This window comes from Sinohyriopsis cumingii, chromosome 4 (assembly GCF_028554795.1).
Source record: "Sinohyriopsis cumingii isolate HCF-2022 chromosome 4, ASM2855479v2, whole genome shotgun sequence".
Lineage (NCBI taxonomy): Eukaryota > Metazoa > Mollusca > Bivalvia > Unionida > Unionidae > Sinohyriopsis > Sinohyriopsis cumingii.
Window position 1 is genome coordinate 88,914,839 of NC_142964.1, and position 9,020 is coordinate 88,923,858.

Below are 9,020 nucleotides of genomic sequence, written 5' to 3' on the forward strand. Positions count from 1 at the left end.
TTTTTCAAATATGGCCACTGTTGCTAAAACTAGAAAAACCTTTAAATGATGGAATTTTCCAAAGCTATTCCACAGAATTTTACCAGATTTGGAAGAATGCATCTTTGTATGAAGGCAATGTTCACTTTTGCAAACAGTCTATTTTCAGTATATTTCCACTATTACTAGAAACAAATAAACCTTTAAATGACTTCTTTTCCAAAACCACTCAACATGATTTGACCAGATTTGACAGCATCTTGACATCAAAACTTGTTATATTTTTGCAAATGATTTATTTTCAAATATTTCCACTGTTACTGAAAACAGAAACACCTTTACATTACTTCTTCTTCAAACCCACACACCATTGCAATCCAATATCAGATATGGATGCTTTTAACATAAAAAATTCTTTAAACAATTTATCTAAACCTATAAACAGAATTTGGAGACACTTGAATGAAAGCGTCCTGGCAAAAAGGGCTTTTAAATTTGTACAAATAATGTCATTCCACAATCCAATATGGCAAAATTTACTATAAAGAAAAATTTCTTTTCAAACAGCTGAATAGAATTGGACCAAATTTGACAAAAGGTGTCATGGCATAAAAATCAAGTTTAGGCATCATTACTAGAAATAGAAAAATAGAAAGCATTAAATGAATTCTTCTTCAAATTTGCAAAACAAAATTGTGTTAATATATGATGGAAAGCATCTTGATATAATGGCCTGTCCATTGTTCGCAGACTATGATAATCCACCATCAGATATGGGCACCAAAGTTTAGTTAGATATTGACAGTCAGCATCAGACATGGCCACCATTACTAATAATAGAAAGTCTTTAAAAGACATGTAAACCTTTTTCAGGACTGTATTTCAGACGTGAACAAATTATACCAATATACCATATAGATATGGCCACTATTACAAAAGATATCAAAACCTTTAATTGACTTCTTAAAAATTTATTGTCAGTATTCAACCAATTTTGCCTCTACAATGTGGCATAAAAACTGGTTCTGTGAACCAAAAATCTTAAATTTGCAATGACTGACAAAAAAACTGCTGAACAGAAGTTGACAGAAGAGTCTCCAGCATGAAGGCCCTTTTAAATTTGCACAAATCATCCTGATCTGCCATCAAATTTGATCACATTTCTAGATTTCTGGCCACCCCTCCAAAAAAATATATTTAAGATAACTTCTAAAATACCACACAACATAATCTGACCATGTTTCACAAATCACCATGGTATGAAGGCCTTTTAATATTGTACAAAATGATGCTGTTCTAGTATTACGCATGACCATATCTGTACTGATGACAGAAGCATCTTTAAAACTTATTTATTAAAAAAAAACAGTGAATAGACCGGAAAAGCTTATGGCATTGCCTGTGGTCCATATTCATCTATCTGTTGATCCAAGTTTGTTATCACTGCTTCTAAACGATGACGGAGGATTGAAATGAAATTACACACACATTCATCCCAAGGTCTAGTTTATGTAAACAGTGCTGATCAGACATCCAAAATCCTTTTATTGTTACTCCTTGTGAATGGGGAATCATATCAGCATGAGGTTTTCAACTAAAGACTATTGTCATTGTTGTAGATGTTGTTGCTAAAATATAATCTGTTGCCTTTGAGTTTTTTCTGTTGTATATACAGTAAAACATCAATTATGTAAATGCTGATTATCCACTCATACATACTACTTTATATACTTACTTATAAGTTGAGTCAAGCTGCAAACAACAAAGATCCTGATTTGCCATAGCATAATGCACCTGCTGATTACAGTCTATGTTGTTTGTTCTACTAATGACTGCTAAAAAATTTCACAGAACCAGATCTGCCAGGACATTATGCAATGGCAGATCTGGGTCTGTGCAGTTTGCAGTTGGACTTGTCGAATAAATGGGTATTTACGGTACTATTGTGTCCCCCAATTTTAATTTATTCCGTGTACGTGTTTCAGATAATGAAACTAATTTGCCAGTTAGAGTACCAACATAAAACAGTAACATAAAAATGTGAATGAAAAAAAGGATAAAATCTTGTACATTTATAATTACAATGATATTATGAATAGGTAAATTAATTTTGAGAAAAAATTTAATGTTATTAGGAAAGAGAGAGGCATGAGACACAAAGAAATTGTTTTACTATTCAATCTGATCATCACTGCTATGATAATGTGTAAGCCGACATTCTGATATCCAAAGCTAATGATCAAGGGAATTCTGAAGTTCAAGCCTACATAATGGCGACTTAATGGTTGATGGAAGTTAACGTCACATTAATCCACATCAGCTGAGTTTACCTCTATCGGCACCCGCTTGTACACCTTGGTCATGAATTTAGGAATTTAGTTGAATTATCTTAATATTTTGCATTGTTTGTTCATTTTCTGCTCTTAAACACGTCAGATATCTATGAATGTTTACCTAAGTACTTAAACATATACAAACATTGCAATTTAATCCAGATGATTACATTTACTGTTCTACTTTTGTGAGCAAAATTCATTCATTGGGATATTAGGTTATCCAGGTGAAATCCATATCCCACGTTCGGCCAGGATAATTAATGTTTTACTGTGCTATAAATCTTATATCCAGTTTTGTTGAAAATTGAACTACTGCAAGAAGTAAATAGTGAATCTCCTCCAGGGAATTTGGTCTGATCTGATATTTGATGTAATACAGTGATATGAAATTTTAATGTAATACAGTGAAACCACTGAATAAATAGCAATCAAGAGGCCTCAACATTTGGTCATTTCTAGATGGGTGTCTTTTTTACTTTGTCTATTTACCCTTCTGGAATAGTTGGCTAAGGCAGGTTTCTGTGTATGAAAAAGAATATGGGGAGTGTAGAGACACTGGTTTGTTTTTGCACACACTCTTCCATTTAAGTCAATATTTTATTGAACAATTTTGCAGAATAATAGTGAAGTCTATTGACTATTTTTAGTAGCTCTTTGCAAGTGGAACCAACATAGAAAAGATGGGCTTATAGGATGGTCTATCATCCATCTGTCTGTTAGCACAAGGTTGTTATCGCCACTGCTCGTAAACTACATGGAGGTTTGCTCTGAAACTTTACACACTTTGATCCCATGGTCTAGTTGGTGCTAAATGAAAATGGTGCCGTTTAAACATACAATATTGCCACCACAGTGGCTGTCTTGAAAATCTACTACTCCTTCAGTATGGCTGGACATATCAACATGGGGTTTTCATTAAAAGATTTCTTATTGTGTCTAGTTGGCCCTAGATGAAAATAGTGCCAGCCGAACTCCAATATGGCCACCACCTTGAAAATGGATGGTCATTTCAACATGGGGTTTTCTCTGTAAGACTTATCCAAACTTACATCCAAGATGGCCATTATCTTGAAGATCTTGTAACAACTCTATATAAACAGAAAAGTCATTTTGATTTGGGTTTTATCACCAGAAGACTTGAAAAGAGAATGGTAATGATCTGATGTCCAATATGTCCACTCCATCAGCCATCTTAAAAATCTTGTTACTGAATACTCCTGATGAATGGAAAGTCATGTCTTAAAATGGTATTATTTCTAATCTTCTGTGAATGCATGGATAGATCAACAAGGGGTTTTCATCAGTTGATTTTTATGACACCTAGTTGGTTCTAAATCAAAACGGTTTATGTCATACATCTACTATGGCTGCCACAGTGACTCAAAAATGGTTTTGTCATTATTCTCCCTGACTGAATTTATTATTATGATGGGATTTTCACCAGATCCTAAATGAAAATGATGCCAGTCATAAATCCAATATGACTGCCTTGATTGTTTTAAAAACTGTGTTGTCACTACTCTCCCTGATTGGATTTATTATTATGATGGGATTTTCACCAAATCCTAAATGAAAATTATGCCAGTCGTAAATCCAATATGACTGTCTTGATTGTTTTAAAAACCATGTTGTCACTACTCTCCCTGACTGGATGAGCTTTATGACATGGTTTTTCACTAAAAGACTTGTATCAATGTCTATTTTGTCCATTTTTGAAAATAGTACCAATCTGACAGTCAACAGCTAATTTGAAAATCTTGTCATTGAAGAATATCACCGATAGTTCACACACTTGACATTTAAAAAGGATATACGATGTTTTCTTGAATTCCTGGAAATTCAAAGAGTGCCAGTCCTTTTGGACTCTTGTTTGTTTTTTTCTTACAGACAAGAAATAACATTGTAAAAGGTTGAAGAGCCTTGAGTTCATAATTTACAATAGAGTATAAGGATGAAATTGAAAAGTTCTCAGCACATTCCAAAATTGTATGGCAATGCAGTTCAGTCTCTCCTGACCCAAAAACTCTTAGGCCTAAAAAAAAGTCTGATTTTGTTTACAGAGTTAATTTTATTGAAAAGAATGAAAGTTCAGGATCTGAGGAGTAACATCATTTGGATAAAATTGCTTATATTTAGATAAAAAAAGGACATATTTTGGCATAAAATTTATCATTAATAAATGATATCAGTTAATTACATTTTTGAATGACATCAGTGAATAATATTTATGAAAACTGGTGGTTGGTTCATAATTTGGAGACATTCATATCAATTTTTGTTTCTGGGATTTTTCCAGAGCCAGGTTATTTTGCAGGTATATGCTGTCAACAGAAACGTAGTGCTTTGCAGTGGAGCATTTATATGACCATGTCACATATACTTTGCTAAATGTTCAATCTACAGCCAACTCTAAGGACATTAACATTCTGAACAACAATTAAATTATCATGGTAGGAATGTTTTTCCTGATCAATGTTACGCAAACATTTATTGACAGAATATTATTGACAGAACAACTATTTAAGAATCCCTTTGTTGACTACTCTGAGGACAACTTTATACTAGCTGTAGCAGTTACCTCCAGCAGCAGAAAGGGTGAACAGACATAAAGCTTCCTACGAAAATGAAATTACAAGGTTAATAATGCTAAACCATGAACTCTAACCTACCAAGGTCTCTAACTGGGTTAGCTTATTTTAGTTATTTTATCTTTTGATGCTTGCATTTTCAAATTTTTATGTGTCTTCATTTACCGACACGGGACATTCACTGTTGGTCGTCACCCTTCCTGCTGCTACTTTAGCGTGGCAGGTCTCTCAATCAAAAATTTTATCGAGACCTATAACGACTGAGGATAATGCAAATTTATCGTAATAAATCCATGAGAAAATGAGTCTAAGATTCAGCCAATGTGGGTATGTGAGAAAGCTTGCCAGTAGCTTCTCGTGGGTCGGTGGTTCTTTCCGGGGTTTTCTCTGGTTCTTCCTCCACCATTAATACTGGCCGCCATGTATAGCCTATCATGTGCTGCAAAATGGCGTTAAACCCCACAACAACAACAACAACAAGAAAATACTTGTGCTTTTGAGAAGAAGTTTTTAAATTTGATAATATCCATGTCTCCTGAACACCCAAGTCTGGTGGATGTTTCTTGGTGAGTGGGTATCAGCACCATTAAAGACAACCAAAAGACTGCAGTTATCTCTGATCACTTTAGGTATTTGTGTATATCTCTGAGTAATATATATAATATTGGTGTTTTTGTGTCTGCCTAGGGAAAATATCCAAGCTGAATTTGATTGTTTGTCTATCATAACATAATTATATACTACAAGGTTATTCATGTTTCCATCGAGATCATCTACGGATGGTGTATCGTTGATGTCGGTAATAAAATCAACAACATCACTGCCGCCCTCATTCAGCAATTTTGCATTTTCATTAAAATCTTTAAGAACATTGTAACATCTCTGATCATTTACAGATGGTGCCACCAAATACAGCTTATCCCAATTGAGCCATCTCATTATCAGGTTAAGTAACAATTGAGTCTTACCAGACCCGGATGGACCTATAATAATTACTCCGATATAATTTAATAGCGCTGGATGGTGCTTGATTGGCTCTTGCTTTCATGTCGCTGAGAAATCATTCATGTTGTAGAAATATATAATAATTATATGGATTTATGTTGTGTTCGATGTAGAACACACTCATCCACCAGTGGATTAAAAACAGTAATGATGAGGAATAAAAAGCATGCACTTATATGCAAGTGTTTAAACTGTGGTACAAAAAGTACAAATTTATCTCCCACTTGACGAATGTCAATGGTAGTGATATCAATGCTTCACCTGTAAAATTACAAAGGGCTCCAATATGCTAAGTATCCTGGCGAGAAGAATCTTCCTGGATGTAACTATTGTGGTCATGCAACCCTACTTGATATTCGACTTGAAAATAAAGGTAAACCAAGATCATGAGAGTATCCAAGAAATGCGATTGATCAAGTGTGCCACATTCATGATGTTGCGTATAAAAATCCAAATCTACAGCAATGACATATTGTAGACATGAATTTGACACACATGTTAAAGTTGATAAAAAATTAATATCTCAGAGAATCGCTTACGAATTTTTTTTATAAGATCTGCGATGAAATTTAAACTAGTACTAGGGATCAATAAGAAGTCAGCCAATTATTATTATAAACATGGACTCAATTTTGTATAGCCCACAAAGATATTGAAGGGGTAGAGCAGCGATTAGTAAACTTGCTGATGCAGCAAATGTCACACGTTCTGTTGCTACAAATTGATTAGCACGACAAACAGTATGGCAAATTTATCTACCGCCACCTAAAATTAAAATAATGTCAGCACTCCCAGTGAGGTTTATAGGAAGATATTTTGTTTTTCCCACACGGTACTATTAAAACTGGTACACATCAAGCATGCACATACAAATACGCGTTCACTATCGTTGACGTTGTAAGTAGATATAAAGAAGCAGAACCGCTATCAACTAAAATGGCAACTGAACTTGCATCTGCGTTTGAGCGAATTTATCAACGAGGACTATTGCAATGGCCACAGTTGCTACAAATTGGTCCTGGCAAAGAATTTCTTGGTGCAGTAACATCTCTGATGAAACAACATAACGACAAAATCAGACGAGGACACACCGCAATTTATCGTGATCAGGCAATCGTTGAGCGATTTAATCGAACACTTGCTGAGCGATTGTTTGGATATCAGTATGTGCAAGAAATATCCCGGAACAAAGTTCAGAAAGACATGCATCTCGTGAATGGGTTGCAAGACTACCAAGTGTAATAGCTGCGTTAAATAATGAAATTACTCGTGGAATTTCTATGAAACCTATCAATGCAATCATGAAGAAACACATACCAGTACAACGACATCACTCTTTCTCAAAATAACCAGCACTAGGTAATGTGACTGTCAGATATTTATAAGATATTTATATGAACCTGGTGGTAGGAAAAAGAGCAACTGATCATATTTGGAGTGTAACCACACATACAATTTTCAGCGTGCTAAGATCCACGGGTAGATCTGCAATCTATAGACTAGATTCAACTGCTCCTCAACGTGGATTTGTACGTGAACAATTACAAGTAATTCCTTAACATACACAATTATCACCGCCTTCACTTTTGTGAAGAATTATTGGCTAGCAGTAATGCCCCGGTTCCTCGACGTCGATTACATTCAAGACAGGTCGGCATCACATTTTTGCGTGTGTGGTGGCCGAGACTACTATTAATTCTATCCACTGTAACTTGTCGTGGGTTATTAGGAAAATACTGCCACAACGTTACTGTGTTACAGCAAACACATTGATTATTTTGTTGTTGTTTCAGTATCATGATAAATTCAATATCAAAATCGAAGTCACGTTTATTTTTGGCACACTGCTGAAAATTAGCTAAGTTTTTCCTTACTATATCATCGTCAATGCTAGCAATTATTTTCTGAGTCACTGCGCAGTCTATGATAACCCTCTGTAGCTGAGACATTTTTCTGACGCTCGACACTACCAGATGAACTAAATTTGACCATTCAATTCGATCATCAATAATCTAGATATTTGTATCAGAAATAGTTAATCCTTGTGACGAATAAATCGTTATAACATATCCTAGGGTCCATGGAGATTTATCCATCGTTATCTCAACAACACTCAGAGGAACCAAAAACAACATCATTAAGAACGAGTTTTTGTTTCTCATTAATCCCAGAAATCTCAACATCAATATTTTGTTTACGTGTGTCTGCTGGGCGATAACATAATGGTACAGGTAGATCTGAAAATCTTTCTTTATGCAACATAAATAATTGCTGCTGAAGTGAATCACAGGCATTTGGAAAAGACGTAATATTCTTGTACGGGTAATTCTAAAATTGTAAAAATCTAATTCCATGTGCAACTCGCTTTGCACCTCCGAACCTCAAAGTACCCGAGGTTCACTTAGGGGGTGTATTGTATTGCAAACCCTCTCGCGCTTAGCGATCCAACAATTGCAATGGAACAAGAAAAAAAAAAAAATATGACAATTACCCGAGATTAGAGATATTCAACGTTATTCAACTTGCTCGTCAGGCACTAATTGTTTTGCCTTTTTATTGTTTTTTTTTTTTTTTTACAGTATTGTGATTTCACATAAAATTTACTGAGTATTTCTCGTATTTTGGCTCGATATTTTTATAATATTTATTGTGATTTTTATTCCGATTTTTTTAAAAATTCTGATTATGTTATCTTTACATCTTTTATTTTTATTCTGATTTTAGGAGATTTCACAAACATCAGTCAGGTCACGATCTCGACGTTTTACAAACGCTATGTTCTACAAACTTACGAACGCGAAGATCTTACGATGACGCTCTATTAGAGTACATACAAACTTATTGTAAGTGATTCATCTCTTAAATCAAGAAGGTGTCCGTTCTGGTCAGTAAGTCTGAATTGCATCCGTGACAACAGCGGATCATGGCATCGTAGATAAACCGGATTAACAGGTACTGACACAATTAAAAATCCAGGCGGAACTTCAGGGCTGAGTGAATATATGATATATCATTGCTGTGCCTGCCTCGATTTTTCAAGATCTACTTGATAACTGCTATCGATTGCATCACACACCAGACTGACTGCGATTATTGGTGTGATATTGACAAT